Raw genomic sequence first — 18,790 nt, forward strand, 5'->3', positions numbered from 1 at the left:
AGTATCCTGGGTCGGTGCATGATGCCTATATCTTGAAGAATATCAGCATCCCAAATGTGATGGGCCAACTACAGAGGCACAGGGTGTGGCTAATAGGTGAGCCCTGGTTCCCACCCAGTGGATGATGGTGTATGGGTATGGTGTGGGCCCCATATGGGATAGTGTGTGGCTAAATGTTGTCCCTCAATATTAGCAGGTGACTCTGGTTACCCAAACCTATCATGGCTACTGAACCCATCCCAGGACAAGGGCAGAAGAACATTACAATGAGGCACATGGGCGAACAAGAAGGATTATCAAATGTACCTTTGGCCACTTGAAGGCCATGTTTCGGTGCCTCCATCTAACAGGTGGATCCCTGTGCTACTCACCCAAGAAGGTTTGCCAGATAATTGTGGCATGCTGCATTTTGCACAACCTGGCCCTCAGACGCCAAGTGCCTTTTCTGCAGGAGGAGGAAGCTGGAGATGGCCGTGTGGCAGCAGTGGACCCTGTGGACAGTGAGGATGAGGATGAAGACAACAGAACTGCAGTGATTCAACAATACTTCCAATGGTACAATGGTAAGACAGTGTTACTTCATATTTAATTTTCAATTTACAGTTTATCTTTGTCACTGGCATGCTGTTATTTCCCACTTCTATGCCCACTCACTGTACCCTTTGGCAACTCATTTTGCAGATGTTGGTGCCCCACTATCGCTCCTGATGTGATCACTTCAGCCAACTACAGGCCTTTCCTATTTGAACATTACTGTACAGTTGAATTGCAATGTTTGAACCTGGTTAAACCAATACATACAAAAATAAGGTTAACATACTCCATACTTTAATTTTTTTAAAGTGTTTATTTAAGTGCTAAGAAGTAGAGGGGCAAGTGCAAAGGGCTGGGGAGATGATGGAGGAAAGTCCAGGGTATTGTTCCAGTCTATTGGTTCAAACCGACTGCCAACTAGAGACCCCATTTCTAACAGCAGCTTTGTTTACATTGTTGGGGCTGGAAGTGACATCGCAGTCGCCTATGTAGGCGCCATCCGGGCACGCAGATGTCAGGTTTTTTTTTCATACCAGTTAGCGCTGATATGGAGAAGAACTACCCCCTCTGTCTCTTTTTCACAGTTTTTCAAAACACTTTTTTTATCAACTACTTTGATAGTGTGTCAAAGGATGTCCTCCAGGAAGGCAGGTTTGAAACTGCGTGGCACCTGTCACCGTGCCATGTCGGTAACGGACCCGCACTTGCTGTGCTTGTGGTGTCTCGAGTGCAACCACGATTTGAAGCCGTGCTCGGATTGTTGGGCCATGTCGCTGAAAGCCTCATCCATCGGCCGAACCCGCGAGGGGGGAACATCGGGGTTCCAGGCACAGTTCTGTGGAGCCACTGCCAGGTATTACTCCGTGCCTCTCCCCATTTCCGGAGGCCATAGTGACACCGGCTCAGTTGAAAGTCTTTTACAAGGCCATGCGCTCCATTTTCGAGGGGGGCGACCTCTCCAGAGTGTCTCCGGGCCCTCCGGGGTCAGTGAAGGCCCCATCAGGTTCTGTGCTAATGGCTCGGGCCTTGGCTCTGATGGGGTTTCATGGATCCGGTCTCAGATCAGTTCGGCACCGGTCATGCTAACGTGGCCTTCTCCAGCCCCATTTCCGGCACCAATGCTCCCCGTGTTGTAGGCGCCCACCGGTGCAGCCAGCCCCCATTCTCATCTCCAACGACTCAGAGTCGGAATGGCGTCAACCAGCGCCTATTCCGGTGCTGGCAGGATCCATTGGTCCTAGGTCGTTGCTTGGGTGTTTTCTGGAGCAGCCAGGCATGGGGGAAGAGTGGGAGGGGTCACTGTACCCTTGGTAATACCAGTTAGAGATCCCACCTTCATTGGACTGGTATGAGGAACTAGGAGATGACAGTGATCTGGACCCCTCCCCAGATACTGCCATACTCTCTCCACCTACCGTGGCTACGGAGGAGAGAGCACCTTATGCAATGTTGGTGAAGAATGCAGCGGAGGACCTTCACCTCGAACTTCCCTCTGATGAGGTCAGGACTAACCTATTGACGGAAGTGCTGAAGCCTGGGGCTTCCTCATCCAAACCCCTATTGCCCTTTAATGAAGCACTGACTGGCCTCCTGCTGAGAACTTGGCCCAAGCCCAACACAGGGGCTCCTGTAAACAGGACAATTGCCTGCCGCAATCGCCCTGCCCCAGGTGATCCTAGTATCCTCACCCAACACCCTACCCCCAAGAGCTTGGTAGTCCAACCCTCAACTTCCCATGGCATGTTCCCTGCCACTCCCATGGACAGGGCATCCAAGAGGCTGGATAGCTTAGGCAAGCAAATCTTTTCTTCCACCATCCTAGTATTGCGGTCGGTGAACACTGCATGCCTTTTGCGTTGTTAGTCCCATATGTTTTGGGATACAGTTGTGCAAGTGCTGCCACAGGTCCCAGAGGAGGCCCCGGCCTTCCTCTCCAAAGCAGTGAAAGACGGGAGAGATGCTGTGAAGTTCACCATTAGGTGTGGTTTGGATACGACTGACTCACTGGGCAGAACGGTTTCCTCAACAGTGGCCTTGAGGCACCACGTCTCGTTGAGAACATCTGGCATTTCAGATGGTGTCTAGGCCAACCTCTTGGAAATGCCCTTTTTCGGGACTCTCCTCTTCGGAAAGAAGGTAGACTCGGCACTGGAGTGTTTCAAGGACTTGCATGCTACAGCTATGTCCTTGGGTCTCTCAGTGACTCCTCGCCCAAGTCTGCCTTTTGCCTCTTTCGTGGCTACTGAATGAGCATGCCACTTTGCCAGCCCTATGCCTGCCACCATCCTCCATAGGCTGCCCAAGCTGTGCGAGGATATAGATGAAGGGCACTCCAATCCCAAGGGTCTGGTAGCGGAAAGTTGTCTGCCACCAACCCCCCGGCAGCTGCAGCCTCTAAGCCCTCGACTGGTTATGCAAGACTGTAGGTGCGCAGTTGGAAGGAGAATCCAACATCATCTCCTCCACTGGCAGTCCACTGCATTGGACAAATGGATCTTGTAGATCATTCAGGGAGCATACTCCCTCCCTTTCTGATCTTTTGATCCCACAATACGGCCAACAAAAGAAAGGCTGATGGAATATCATATGTTTTTACTCCAAGAGGAAGTTATAGCTCTCTTGGCCAAGGGAGCTATAGAGAGGGCCCAATATTAAAAGTAAGCAGTGGTTGTTATTCCTGCTACTTTCTGTTATCCAAGAAGAACAACGATCTTTGCCCTATTCCAGACCTCCAAACCGTCAATTACTTCCTCAAAAAGAAGTTCAAAACCCTCACTTTGGCTCAGGTCTAGTCTGCCTTAGACCAAGGAGACTGGTTGGTAGCGTTGGACTTGCAGGATGCATATTTTCACATCCCCATCCTGCCTGTCCACAGACGTTACCTACTATTTATGGTAGGCCATGAGCACTTTCAGTTCACTGTGCTCCCTTTTGGCTCTATCAGCACCCATCAGGTGTTCACCAAGGTGATGGCGGTGGTTGTGGCTCATCTGCGCAGGTCAGGGGTGTAAGGAAATGGCTCCCTGTTGCAATTACCCCCCACTTTTTGCCTGATACTGATGCTGACTTGACTGAGAAGTGTGCTGGGACCCTGCTAACCAGGCCCCAGCACCAATGTTCTTTCACCTAACATGTACCATTGTCTCCACAATTGGCACAACCCTGGCACCCAGGTAAGTCCCTTGTAACTGGTACCCCTGGTACCAAGGGCCCTGATGCCAGGGAAGGTCTCTAAGGGCTGCAGCATATGTTGTGCCACCCTAAGGGACCCCTCACCTAACACATGCACAGTGCCATTGCAGATTGTGTGTGTTGGTGGGGAGAAAAAAGGCAAAGTCGACATGGCATCCCCCTCAGGATGCCATGCACCCACAATGCTGCCTGTGGCATAGGTAAGTCACCCCTCTAGTAGGCCTTACAGCCCTAAGGCAGGGTGCACTATACCACAGGTGAGGGCATAGCTGCATGAGCAACATGCCCCTACAGTGTCTAAGTCTATTTTTAGACATTGTAAGTACAGTGTGGCCATATTAAGTATATGGTCTAGGAGTTTGTCAAAAATGAACTCCACAGTTCCATAATGGCTACACTGAATAGAGGGAGGTTTGGTATCAAACTTCTCAGAATAATAAACCCACACTGATGCCAGTGTTGGATTTATTAAAAAATGAGATGCCCCCTGTATTTTACCCAATTGTTCAGTGCAGGACTGACTGGTCTGTGCCAGCCTGCTGCTGAGAGACGAGTTTCTGACCCCATGTGGTGAGGGCCTTTGTGCTCTCTGAGGACAGAAACAAAAGCCTGCTCTGGGTGGAGGTGCTTCACACCTCCCCCCTGCAGGAACTGTAACACCTAGCAGTGAGCCTCAAAGGCTCAGGCTTCGTGTTACAATGCCCCAGGGCACTCCAGCTAGTGGAGATGCCCGCCCCCTGGACACAGCCCCCACTTTTGGCAGCAAGTCCAAGGGAGATAATGAGAAAGGAGGAGTCACCCACCAGTCAGGACAGCCCCTAAGGTGTCCTGAGCTGAGGTGACCCCTGCCTTTAGAAATCCTCCATCTTGATTTTGGAGGATTCCCCCAATAAGAATAGGGATGTGCCCCCCTCCCCTCAGGGAGGAGGCACAAGGAGGGTGTAGCCACCCTCAAGGACAGTAGCCATTGGCTACTGCCCTCCCAGACCTAAACACTCCCCTAAATTCAGTATTTAAGGGCTCCCCAGAACCTAGGAAACTAGATTCCTGCAACCTAAGACGAAGAAGGACTGCTGAGCTGAAAAACCTGCAGAGAAGACAGAGACACCAACTGCTTTGGCCCCAGCTCTACCGGCCTGTCTCCCCACTTCAAAAGAACTGCTCTAGCAACGCGTTCCACAGGGTCCAGCAACCTCTGAAGCCTCAGCGGACTACCCTGCATCTAAAAGGACCAAGAACTCCTGAGGACAGCGGTTCTGTTCCCCAAAGACTCCAACTTTGCAACAAAGAAGCAACTTTTGAAAACAACACGTTTCCCGCCGGAAGCGTGAGACTTGGTACTCTGCACTCGACGCCTCTGGCTCGACTTGTGGAGAACAAACACTACAGGGAGGACTCCCCGGTGACTGCGAGCCCGTGAGTAGCCAGAGTTGACCCCCCTAGGCCCCCACAGCGACACCTGCAGAGGGAATCCAGAGGCTCCCCCTGACCGCGACTGCCTGCTTCAAAGACCCGACGCCTGGTAAGGACACTGCACCCGCAGCCCCCAGGACCTGAAGGATCTGACCTCCAGTGCAGGAACGACCCCCAGGTGGCCCTCTCCCTTGCCCAGGTGGTGGCTACCCCGAGGAGCCCCCCACCCCTTTGCCTGCCTGCATCGCTGAAGAGACCCCTTGGTCTCCCATTGAATCCTATTGCGAACCCGACGCCTGTTTGCACACTGCACCCGGTCGCCCCGTGCTACTGAGGGTGTACTTTCTGTGCTGACTTGTGTCCCCCCCGGTGCCCTACAAAACCCCCCTGGTCTGCCCTCCGAAGACGCGGGTACTTACCTGCTGGCAAACTGGAACCGGGGCACCCCCTTCTCCATTGAAGCCTATGCGTTTTGGGCACCATTTTGACCTCTGCACCTGACCAGCCCTGAGCTGCTGGTGTGGTAACTTTGGGGTTGCCCTGAACCCCCAACGGTGGGCTACCTTGGACCCAACCTTGAACCCTGTAGGTGGTTTACTTACCTGCAAAACTAACAAACACTTACCTCCCCCAGGAACTGTTGAAAATTGCACTGTCTAGTTTTAAAATAGCTTATTGCCATTTATGTGAAAACTGTATATGCTATTTTGCTAATTCAAAGTTCCTAAAGTTCCTAAGTGAAATGCCTTTCATTTAAAGTATTGTTTGTAAATCTTGAACCTGTGGTTCTTAAAATAAACAAAGAAAATATATTTTTCTATATAAAAACCTATTGGCCTGGAATTGTCTTTGAGTGTGTGTTCCTCATTTATTGCCTGTGTGTGCACAACAAATGCTTAACACTACCCTCTGATAAGCCTACTGCTCGACCACACTACCACAAAATAGAGCATTACAATTATCTCTTTTTGCCACTACCTTACCTCTAAGGGGAACCATTGGACTCTGTGCATGCTATTTCTTACTTTGAAATAGTACATACAGAGCCAACTTCCTACAAGGGGTTTCAGTTTCCCCTACCTCTAAGACTGGCTGTTAAAGGTGGGTTCACCCCAGGCTGTTGTCTCCCTACCTTCAGTCTACGATGGACCTCCTATATTTGCTGGAGTTCATTATAAATGTGTCGAAGTCACACCTGGCTCCTTCTCAGACACTCCCATTCATTGGAGCCATTCTGGACACAATTGCAGTTTCGCCCAAGCAGTGAGTCCAGGAATTTCAGGCTATGATATTGATGTTTCAGCCTCTGTCCTGGATTTCAGTGAGAATGTCTCTAAGGCTGCTGGGTCTCATGGCCTCCTGCATCCTGCTAGTGAATCTTGCCAGATTGCATATGCGGGCTCTGACATTCTAGTGAGCGCAGCATCAGGTGAATCTCTCTGACATGGTTCAGTTCTCAGAGGGAACTGTGCAAGACCTGCATTGGGGATTGGTGTACCACGTTTGGGTCAAAGGCAGACTCCTCTCCCTTCCCCAACCAGATTTGACAGTAGTGGCAGTCACGTCACTCCTGAGTTGGGGCAGCCATCTGGGAGAGGTGGCTATCAGAAGACTCTGATCTCCATAGGAATTCGGACTCCACATCAACTTTCTGGAGCTCTGTGTGATCCGCCCAGCATTGAAAGCATTTCTTCCCTCTGTCAAGAGGAAGTTGGTACAGGTGTTCATGAACAACACCACTGCCATGTGGTACTGCAACAAGCAAGGCGAGATGAGGTAGTGGTCCCTTTGTCAAGGGGCCCTGCATCTTTGAACATGGCTGGAACAGCAGGGCATCACCCTGGTGGTTCAACACATGACAGGTTCTCTGAACACCAGAGCGAACAAACTCAGCCCTTGATACCTAGTGTATCACCAATGGCGTCTCCATCCGGAGGTGGTGCAAGGACTCTTTCAGCAGTGGGGAGAGCCCTGGATCTGTTTGCCTCCGAAGAGAACGCTCAATGTCAGCAGTTTTGTACGTTGGAGTTTCTAAGGCGGCTATCACTCTGAGACGCTTTTCGTCTTGAGTGGAGTCTTGGCCTCCTGTATGCCTTTCTGCCCATAACACTTCTGCCCAGAGTTTTCAAGAAGATCAGGAATAACGTTGCCCAAGTCATTCTTGTGGCACCAGACTTGGCAAGGAAAGTCTAGTACCCAGAGCTTCTGAAAATGAGCATCGATCCTCGAGTCAGGCTGCCCCTGCAGGAGGATCTTCTGTCACAGCAACAGGGGAGGGTTCACCACCCGAACCTGTCAACTCTCCGCCTCCTTGCATGGAGATCGAGCAGCGACAGTTGATAGCTTTTGACCTTCCTCCCAAAGTCTGTAACATTATCTTGGCAGCCAGTTGTTCCTCAACTGAAAGGGTATACGCCTCTTGATGGCAGAAATTTGTAAAATATTGTACAGAAAAGTCTATTGATCCTCTTTCTGCCTCTCTTTCTAATATTCCTCCCTTTATTCTTATTCTTGCCTAGCAGGGTTCTGCTTTGGGTACCCTTAAGGGTTATCTCTCTGCTCTGTCAACCTTCCTGTGACTGCCTGACCAACCCTCTTTATTTAAGTCCCCTATTGTAAATAGGTTTATCAAAGGGCTTTTACATATGTTTCCCCCAATGCCCTTAATCATGCCTCAGTGGGATCTTAATTTAAGTCTCACATACCTCATGTGTGCTCCCTTCCAGCCACTGCACAATTGTCCCCTCCGGCTGCTTAACATCAAGACAACCTTCCTAGTGGCAATAACATCTGCCCGGAGAGTGAGTAAGCTGCAAGCTTTGTCATCCAAGCCTCCTTATCTATCTGCGTCCCCAGACAAAGTGGTGCTTTGCAGCATGGCCTTTTTCCTCCCAAAGGTGGTGACTCCATTCCAGTTCGGGAAATCTGCCACCCTGCCCATCTTTTACACTCCTTTACAGCCCTCTAAAGAAGAGGAGCGACTCCACCATCTGGACCCAAAAAGAGCATTGTTGTTCTATCTTGACCGCACAAAAGAGTTCAGGGGGGATGACCAACCATTTGTTGACTATGTAAGAGATAAAAAAGGTTAGGCAGTACAGAAATTAACCATTTTGTGCTGGGTCGTTCTCTGTATCAAGATCTGCTACGCTCTGGCTACAAAGCAGCCTTCTGAGGGCTTAAGGCCCATTCTACCAGGGCAAAAGCTGTGACCACGGCTTTGGCTCATGGAGTCCCAGTCCTGGACATCTGCCAGGCAGCAACGTTGGTGACTCTGCACATGTTTGCCTGGATAGTCAGGTCTACAGGGATGGACATTTCGCCTGTTCCGTTCTGCAGGACTTTCTAGTTTAGAGAATTTGTCTACAGCCCACCACCAGGAGATTATGGCTCCCTCCTCTACGGAAAGATTTCTAGGGTTAGGGTTAATCCCGTTCAGTGCCCTAGTTTGGACACACAATCATCAGTTCACTTCATGGCTCTGCGTTCCTGGCATGGAAAGTTGTGAAAAGTAACTGACTTCCGTGTGCCTGGGTGGCGCCTATATAGGTGATTACAATGCCACATCCAGTGCCAATGATGCCAACGAATGGCGAGCAGGGCTACTGCTCATGCAAAAGTTTCCAGATTCAGTCTGATGCCTGGAAAATTCAAAGGTAAGGAATCTGCAGCTAGTTATAGTCTCTACCAGATAATGCATTAGGTAAGTAACGGTCTGGTGGATACAACTACCTGTGGATTCCTCACCTTATGAATTCTTCCAATGCGCCAGCATTCAATGGAAATTTTTCCTCCCAGCTCTGCACGTCGACGAGGACGTCACATTTGCCTGATGCCATGCGACTCGGTCTGACGTCATGGTGGCAATAAAAGGTCCTCGCCGGCGTGCTGACGTCAGTTCCCTTTTTTCTGTGCCTTCGAAGTATAACGGTTTTCTCCTAGCTCTTTTCGGAAAGGCTACTGTTGTCGAAGGTGTTGATTGTTGTTACAATGTCTCCCCCTAGAAAATCCGGTTTTAAACCTTGTCGGGAGTGCGGGGTCGCATGTCTGTGATCGATCCACACAATGATTGCCTGTGGTGCTTGAGCTCTGAGCATGACGTGGGGGAGTGTGGGTCTTGCCAGAAGAGGAACACGAAGGCGTTCAAGGAGAGGAAGGCCAAATCATTTTTGGCCAAGGCGAAGAAGGACAGGAGTTATCAGAGGTCTTCTTCCACAAAATCCTCGAAGTCGCACAAGAAACAGCATCGACATCATTCCCGGCGTTGTTCGGATAGAGGTCAGTCTCGGTAGAGATCTCCATCCAGACTGCGTTGTGCGATGTGGGAGGTGAGTCCAACGGGGACTCCACAGCAGAGTCCTCAGGCTTCTCCGGCGCAGTCAGTCTTCGAGGTGGTTGAGCCTCAGGTAAGTCCTCGCTTCTCACCTGGAGCACTGTCGGATGTTCCAGATCCGGCACCGATGCCGCAGGAGGAGCAGCGGTATCCTGCCTTCCCACTCTGGGAGCCGTATCCAGCGGCATTTCTGAATGCCATGTTTAATATCTTTAACACCATGGCTCCTGGTGGTGCACCGGCTGGTTCCACAGGTCCATTGGCCTTTACATTGGGCGCTCCGGCTCCATACAAGCCGGCGCCGTTTATGCCCTTTTATCCTGCGGAGGTGTTGGTCCGGCACCGATGGTATCGCCTGGAAGACCTTTGATGCCAATGTCTTCACCTGCTAGACCAGTGGAGCCGATGACGTCGCCCCAGGTTCGATCGACACCGGAGAAGCGGCCCTGAGAGTCTACGGCGCCAATGGATTTGGTTTCGGCGCCGGATGAATCTAGAGATCGGGGTGTGTCTGCTGGTCGTCAGTCAAACTTGAAGCCGATGTCGTCGACGTCGGCGAATTGCATGTCGACACCGAGATTAGAGGCCAGGTTTAGATCTAGGAGAAGAGCACTGAGGCTCTTAGAGGAGCAGGAGGGGGGACGCAGCAAGGAAAGCAGCTTAGTTCTCCGACTATTATGTCTCATGCTTCTCCTGTGGGAGGAAGGTTATTTCATTTTCTCCGTGAGTGGGAGTTAGACACATCGGACTCCTGGGTTCCCAACATTGTGGGGAAAGGTTATGCCCTTCCTTTTCGAGCGTTTCCTCCTTCTTTCCCTCCCCGCCAACCCTTTTGCACAGAAGACCATCTCCTGTTGTTGCAGCAGGAAGTTCTAGTCCTTTTATCGAAAGGGGCACTGTAGTTGGTTCAAGAGCAGGAGAGGGGTCAGGGTTGTTATTCAAGATACTTCCTGATCCCCAAGAAGGATGGTCGGTTGAGGCCTATCCTGGACCTGAGGGTTTTGAATTGGTTCCTCAAACAAGAGAAATTCAAAATGCTGACCCTAGCGCAGGTGCTTCTGGCATTGAACAAAGAGGATTGGATGGTGTCTGTCGACTTACAGGATGCTTACTTTCGTATTCCTATTCTGAAATCGCACAGGAAGTATCTCCGGTTTGTGGTAGGGTTGCAACACTACCAGTTTGCAGTCCTTCCTTTTGGTCTTACTTCAGCACCTCGAGTCTTCACGAAGGTATTGGCGGCGTTTGCAGCAAATCTCAGGAGGAAGGGAATATTGGTATTCCCTTACCTGGACGACTGGTTGATCAAAGCCAAGTCTCCAGAGCTTTTGCTGCATCACCTGCAGATGACAACCCGGTTGTTCGATCTGGGTTTTTCGATAAACATGCCCAAATCTCACCTGGAGCCCTCTCAGAGCCTCCTGTTCATAGAGGCAGTACTGGACACAACGTTGGATCGGGCCTTTCCTCTGCCTCAGCGGATTCAAGACATTCAGGCGTTGATTCCAATGTTTCAAAATTGAGCGGTTGTTCCAGTCCTCAAGGTCCTACGTCTGCACGGTCTGTTCGCTTCTTGCATTCGGTTGGTCACTCATGCATGCTGGCACATGAGGGCTCTTCAGTGGTGCCTCCGCAGGCAGTGGTTTCAACACAAAGGGGCTCTCGAGGAGTCGATAACGATCTCCATAGATGCTGCGGCGGATCTACGATGGTGGGATGTGGACGGCAATCTTTCACAAGGAAGGCCGTTTTCACTACCGCCTCTGGTGGCCACGGTCATAACGGATGCTCCCACTCTAGGGTGGGGAGCACATCTGGGGGACCTGGAGGTCAAAGGTCTCCAGTGGAACAGATGTTTCATATCAATCTGTTGGAATTGCGGGCGATACGTCTGGCTCTCAAGGCCTTCCTCCCTTCCCTTTGCGGCCAGTCAATCCAAGTGCTGATGGACAACACTACCGCAATGTGGTACATCAACAAGCAGGGAGGAGTAGGGTCATACCTTCTCTGCAGAGAGGCTCTGCGGCTCTGGTCCTGGGCTCAGGACCATCAGATTTGCTTAGTAGAAAACCATCTGGCCGGAGTTCTGAACGTGCGTACGGGCAGTCTGTCAGCATTTCTCGGCCGATCACGAGTGGCGGCTCCATCCAAACCTGATCCATTACATCTTCCAGATGTGGGGGTTTCCTCAGGTAGACCTGTTTGCCACTCTGGAGAATGCGCACTGCCTGTCGTTCTGCAGCCTTCAATATCCGGTGCAAGGAGCGTTGGGGTCGTGTTTCAGATGTCCTGGAACAGCCAGTTGCTTTACGCGTTTCCCCGCATACCCTTGATTCCTCGGGTTCTGAGGAAGATTCGCCAAGACAGGGCCCAAGTTATCTTAATAGCTCTGGATTGGCCGAGAAGGGTGTGGTACACAGACCTTCTACAACTCTCACTGTGCCCTCCGCTCTGTCTCCCTCAGAGGGTAGACCTCCTCTCGCAGTCGCAGGGGCCGGTTCTACACCCTCACCTCCAGAGCCTGCACCGACATGCCTGGAGATTCAACGGGGCAATCTGAATTCTTTTTCTCTCCTGCCAGAAGTGGTGGACGTTATTTTATCGGCCAGGCGACACTCCGCCAAGACGGTCTATGCAGGTAGATGGGTGAAATTTGTTACTTGGTGTGGAAAGAGACAAATTGATCCCTTAAAGGCCCAGTTATCTGATATTTTGCTTTTTGCACTTTCATTGGCACAGAAGGGTTGCACAATTGCGACGGTGAAAGGCTATTTATCAGTGCTGTCTGCTTTTCTTTGCCTTCCTGATCAACCTTCCTTATTTAAGTCCCCTATAGTTCTTAGGTTCCTTAAAGGGTTAAGTTTCCTCCCACTCCGTTTGTTATGCCTCAGTGGGATTTGAATTTAGTTCTCACTTTTCTGATGGGTTCACCATTTGAACCTTTGCATTCTTGCCCATTAAGGTTATTGGTTTTGAAGACAGCTTTCCTCACAGTTATCACGTCTGCTAGGCGTGTGAGTGAGCTACAGGCTCTTAGTGTAAAACACCCTTTCACATCCTTTCATGCAGACAAGGTGGTGCTAAGAACCAGGGCGGCTTTCCTACCAAAGGTAGTTACTCCATTTCATATGGGGCAATCCATAACACTCCCGTCCTTTTACCCTCCTCCCCATCCATCGAAAGAGGAGGAGAGACTGCATCGGCTTGACCCAAGGAGGGCTTTAAGCTTTTATACTGAAAGGACCAGAGAGTTTCGAGTGGACAATCAACTCTTCATTGGCTATGTGGGGAAGAAGAAAGGAATGGCAGTCCACAAGAGAACACTGTCCAAGTGGGTCATTCTTTGCATTAAACTCTGTTATTATTTGGCAAAGAAGGTTCCTCCTGTTGGTATCAGGGCCCATTCCACCACGGTTAAGTCTGCCACTTCAGCCTTGGCAAGAGGTGTCCTGGTTGCTGAGATCTGTAAGGCTGCAACTTGGGCTTCCCTCCACACTTTCGCTAAGCATTATTGCTTGGACTCGGAAGTTAGGAGGGACGGCCATTTTGCACAATCTGTGCTGCAGGATTTCTTAGTGTGACCATTCCGGCACCCCCCTCCAAGTGCGGTACTGCTTTGGGACTCTATTCATAAGGTGAGGAATCCACAGGTAGTTGTATCCATCAGAAGAACAAGTTACTTACCTTCGGTAATGCCTTTTCTGGTGGATACACTAGCTACCTGTGGATTCCTTACAGTACCACCCGCCTCCCCATTGCCGGTCTGGTCATACCAACATTTCTTTGGGTGTATATGTATATTTGTTTTTGCTCTTTTTATTTGAATAAATATTATGTATTATATTTGATTGATGTATATATATTGAGTTTGTGAAGTCGATGATCACCTATTTGCCTCAAAGGCACGTAAAAAATGGTGAAAACTGACGTCAGCACGCAGGCGAGGACCTTTTATTGCCACAATGACGTCAGACAGAGTCGCGTGGCTTCGGCAATTGTGACGTCCTCGTCGACGTGCAGAGCTGGGAAGAAAAATTTCCGTTGAATGCTGGCGCATTGTTCATCTCAGAGGCACGTAAAAAATGTTGGTACTGACGACAGCACGCCGGCGAGGACCTCTTATTACCTGTATGACGTCAGACGGCGTCGCGTGCGCAATTGTGACGTCCTCGTCGACATGCAGAAGCTAGGAAGAAAATTTCCGTCGGAAGCTGGCGCATGGAGAAAATTAAATGCGTGAGGAATCCACAGGTAGCTAGTGTATCCACCAGAAAAGGCGTTACCGAAGGTAAGTAACTTGTTCTGTTCAACCCTGTGGTGTTTCCTTGGAGTGTTATCATCTGTATGATCATAGTCTAGTAATTATACTGACTGGAGTAATCTCAGAGGCCCCTCACTGTTTCTTTCATCATGTCCCATAATTTTGTGTTGCACAACTGGGAAGTACTTGATAAGATGATTTGGTAATGTCTGCTGACGAAATTGACTTGTGGTAAATTTACACTGAATGAATGATGGAAAGCTCCCGGATCTCCAAGCCTGCTAGGCCTAGGGAAAAGACAAGTTCCACTCCTATTCTGAAATATTTTTGTCACTGTCTGCCTCACTGTTTTATACCTTGGCTAAATTCAAGAGGCAACACAAGTATTGGTTTAGCGTAAAACTCATGTTTCTTGGTAACAAGAATGATATACAATTTACACCAAAAAGAATGGAGAGATCATTATATATAAGCAGAATAAACTCTATTTAGATCAAGTTATTCTAATGCACGTGAAAGTAAGAATATGAGGAATGTAGATCTCCTTATTACATTTGAATTAACCCAGTTGGAAAATTATATCTTAAATTATATTTCCGCTGTAAATTAGTGCTGCTAACAATTACTGCTTGAATAGTAATCCCCGGGATGAGAAACGGTGTAACAGATATTCTTGTGCATTTAAGCACGAAACAAAAGCAATTTTGCTGCCAGGTGCTATAAAATACCTCCACCAAGAAAATATATATTTTATGGGGAGGCATAATGTCTGTGTGGGCCAAAAAAGCTTGTGTTATTAATTGAATGCCCAAGGAATATGCATAGCCATCAGTCCTCTTTACAAACTCTGGCACTGAGTTTTATACTTTGTAAGGTCTGTGCAGAGTTGATCTTATTTTGGATGGCAATTTCCATTATTTTAGGAAAGTAGTTTTTCCAGCATTGATTTTCTGCCTTTACTTAAGTAGTTATACTTGGAGGTAATGCCATATTTGTCAGTGGTAATTGCACTGGAGCAGTAACTTGTAGTGTTAATTTTACCACTCTGAGGTATGTTTCTCCTTCTTTAAGGGGTTGTATTTAGTGCCAGGTGGGGATTAGTTACCACACCGGTGGTATTCTTACTGCTCGTTCTGTACGTGTGTCAGCTAAAGGATTTTGATCTTAACAGCCTGGTGGTGTTTATTCATGACTGAAAACGTTTCTGTTTTTCCCAGTTGTGGTGTTATTAACTTTACAACTGTCTAATTGGACACACTATTATCTACAGATCAAGGGAGAAGTGCCTACGTTATATATGCAAGGCCAAGGCTAACCGGGAGCCACATCATAATCTCAATGGCAATTGCAGCAGTTCGGCCTTGAAAAGAAAGGTTTCCTGAACTACCCTGGTGATAAAGAAGAGGCTAGCGTGAGTTACGAAGACTTACGGTGATGCATGGCACAATGTTGGAATGCACTCCTTGCCCTCAGAGGCCCTCCGTTGTTTGCCTCATTTCTTCACGCATCCACGACCCCACTTCCCTTGATCTCATCTTGTTCTGTGTGCTACTCTTTAATGTCCCTCTTGAGTAGAGTGCCGCAATCGCTCTGCTGCAGTGGTCACTCAGTTTTCTTATTTTCAGCATACTCTTCCCTGTTTAATATTAATGATAGGTTATTTTTATGTTGCCCTTCATACCGCATTTCTGCCATTTCTAAGTGCTGCAATAATAGATTTTACTAGTATCAAAGTTAATGGTACTCAGTTTCAGTCTTCAGTCTCTCTTCGGGTGTCCCTCTTCAATCGCATTCCTTTTGTCCTAGAAAAACTTGTGTTGGTGGTGCACAGGCATCTTTTTCCCCTTTATAGTCAAAGATGCTTTCTTTCTGTAGCTCAGCAAAGATTTACAGTTTCACATTTAAGAGGCACGTGCACATCGATGAAACAGCTATTTCTTCAACTGTAGGAACCTCATGCCCTAGGGAGTGTGATCATCCTGTTGCGTAGGTTCTCATTATCCTAATGAGACTACTGGATTCGGGCGGCAGAATCACATGCACTGTGGGGGACTGAGTCTGAACCTACTTCAGGTGACACCAGTCAGCCTAAACTGGGTTTTGTTCCGGCTAACTAGCAATGCCTCATCTCTACCCAGGAGCAGGGATGATTGGGCTACTGAGCGCACCACACAATTGACTCCTCAGGGAAATCGTGGTCACTCAGATCTCATCCCTTTCTCTCAGTTACATTAGTCTCACATATGCAAGGACAATCAGAGGCAGAGTATAGTTCAATAAGGTTTTATTGAAGTAACTGCATCTTAGATAATAAAGCATGGATTGCAATAACTAGGATGATGAAGCATGACACGATTAAAATTGTTACAAGGAGAGTTAAACATAAAAATAACGCTACCATATTGTCACTAAGATCGTTAAGAATAGCTCCTACCTAGGCTATGTTAGAGCTCAGCATGTTAAGCTCTAATTCTGCCCTTCAGGTTCCCCTGGAAGACATCATCCCTCATACCTGAGCAAGAGGCCTATAGTCTACATGATCAGCTGCAGCAAAGCACTTAGCAGTCAGCATACAGTCGTGGTCATCTGGCTGGAATATCCCTCTAAAATACATGGGTCAAAGTAGTGTTTTTATAATAAAACGGCTGATGATCCAAGAAAGGATCCCAATGTAAGAGTGTGTGTGTTTCTGTTAGACTTTTCATCCTTGGCGTGGTCTCTCTTAACTTTTTGCCTCTGTTTCCCAGGTTGTTGATGTGTGCCGGACTCTGTTTTTGCTGTTTTTGTTACTCTGGGCACTTTCCCACTGCTAACCCGTGCTAAAGTGCAAGTGCTCCTTTACAAAATGTGTATGTAATTGGCTTGTCCATGATTGGCATATTTGATTTACTAGTAAGTCCCTAGTAAAGTGCACTAGAGGTGCCAGGGCCTGTAAATCAAATGTTACTAGTGGGCCTGTAGCACTGGTTGTGCCACCCACATACGTAGCTCTGTAATCATGTCTCAGACCTGCCACTGCAGTGTCTGTGTGTGTGTAGTTTTAACAGTAAATTCGGCTTGGCAAGTGTACCCACTTGCCAGGCCTAAACCTTCCCTTTTCTTACATTTAAGACACCCCTAAGGTAGGCCCTAGGTAGCCCCAAGGGCAGGGTGCAGTGTATGGTTAAGGTAGGATATATAGTAATGTGTTTTCTATGTCCTGACAGTGAAATATTGCTACATTTGTTTTTCACTATTGCATGGCCTGTCCCTCTCATAGGTTAATATGGGGGCTACCTTTAAATCTGATTAAAGTGTAGATTCCCTTTGGGAGCGGATGGACATGTGGAGTTTGGGGTCTCTGAGCTCACAATTTAAAAATACATCTTTTAGTAAAGTTGATTTTAAGATTGTGTGTTTGAAAATGCCACTTTTAGAAAGTGGGCATTTTCTTGTTTATACCATTTCTGTGACTCTGCCTGTTTGTGGATTCCCGGTCGGGGTCAGTTTGGCAGTTGGGCTGGTTGCACCTCACACTAGGCAGTGACACAAAGGGAGCTGGGGTGTAGCCTGCATATCCTGATGAGTCATCTGTGCTAGGAGGGAGGGGAGGAGTGGTCACTTACACCTGAAAGGGCTGTGCCTGTCCTCACACAATGCAGTCTCCAACCCCCTGGTGAGTGTCTGGGGCTTGGCCTGGGCAAGGCAGGATTTCACATTCAAAAGAGACTTTACTTTGAAGTAGGCCTACTTCAAAGGAGAAATTGGGTATAAGATGGGCACCCGAAACCACAGACTTTAGAAAACACTTCTGGAAACAAGAGGAGCCTCTGCCTGGAGAAGAGCTGAAGAGCTGAGAAAGAAGAGCTGCCCTGCCTGTGACTATGCTTTGTGGAGCTATCCTGAAGATGCTGCTTCTGCCAGAGTGAGAGGGCAAAGACTGGACTTTGTGTGCCTTCCATCTTGAGAAGGACTCTTTAAGGGCTTGATTTAGAGCTTGCCTCCTGTTGTTTGAAGTCTCAGGGACACCAAAGACTTCTCTCTGCCAGCACCTGGAGTCTCTGGAGAGACTTCTACTCTGCCCTGTGGTGCCCATCCAGTCCCTGGGATCCTGAAAGGAGAAGCTTGGCAGCCTAAGAGGAGGAAATCCATGCACAGAGCGCCGTGCGGGGAAAAGATCGATGCGACCCTGATCTGCGGCTGAAGAAACGATGCACCGCCGGCTCTGCAGCTGAAAATCTACGCTCGCCAAAAACGTGACCGAAGAATCGACGCACGGAGCAGGAGAAACAACGTGCAGCATCGCTGACGGATGCTGGGAGATCGCAACCCGAGCTGTGTGGTTTTCGGATCATTGTGCGGCTGGATTTCCGACGCAAGTACCGCTGGGCGTGTAAAAACAACGCAAGGCCTGCCTGAACCCGAGAGTGCTGACTGGATCGACGCATCACTGTCCTGGCAGCCTAAGAGGACGAAATCCATGCACAGAGCGTCGTGCGGGGAAAAGATTGATGCGACCCTGATCTGCGGCTGAAGAAACGATGCACCGCCGGCTCTGCAGCTGAAAATGTACGCTCGCCAAAAAAGTGACCGAAGAATCGACGCACGGAGCAGGAGAAACAACGCGCAGCATCGCTGACGCTGGGAGATCGCAACCCGAGCTGTGTGGTTTTCGGATCATTGTGCGGCTGGATTTCCGACGCAAGTACCGCTGGGCGTGTAAAAACAACGCAAGGCCTGCCTGGGCCCGAGAGTGCTGACTGGATCGACGCATCACTGTCCTGCGGAGAGAAGGAACGATGCGCCTGACCCAACGAAAGGAGAAACGAGCAAGGTCCCGCTCGTGAGTGGAATCGACACATCGCAAGCCCTTTTTAGTGCACAGTCGCCCATGCGGGGTTATTTTTGACACACCCAAGGTACATTTTCACGCTAATGTTAGTGTGTGTTTGAAACTACCTAAAGACTCTCTTTGATTTTTTATTGATAACTTGACTTGTGTAATGTGGATTTTTGTTGTTTTGGTCTTGTTTTGTTTGGATAAATATTTTCTATTTTTCTAAACTGGTGTTGTGTCA

Source organism: Pleurodeles waltl, chromosome 12 (genome assembly GCF_031143425.1).
Source record: "Pleurodeles waltl isolate 20211129_DDA chromosome 12, aPleWal1.hap1.20221129, whole genome shotgun sequence".
NCBI lineage: Eukaryota > Metazoa > Chordata > Amphibia > Caudata > Salamandridae > Pleurodeles > Pleurodeles waltl.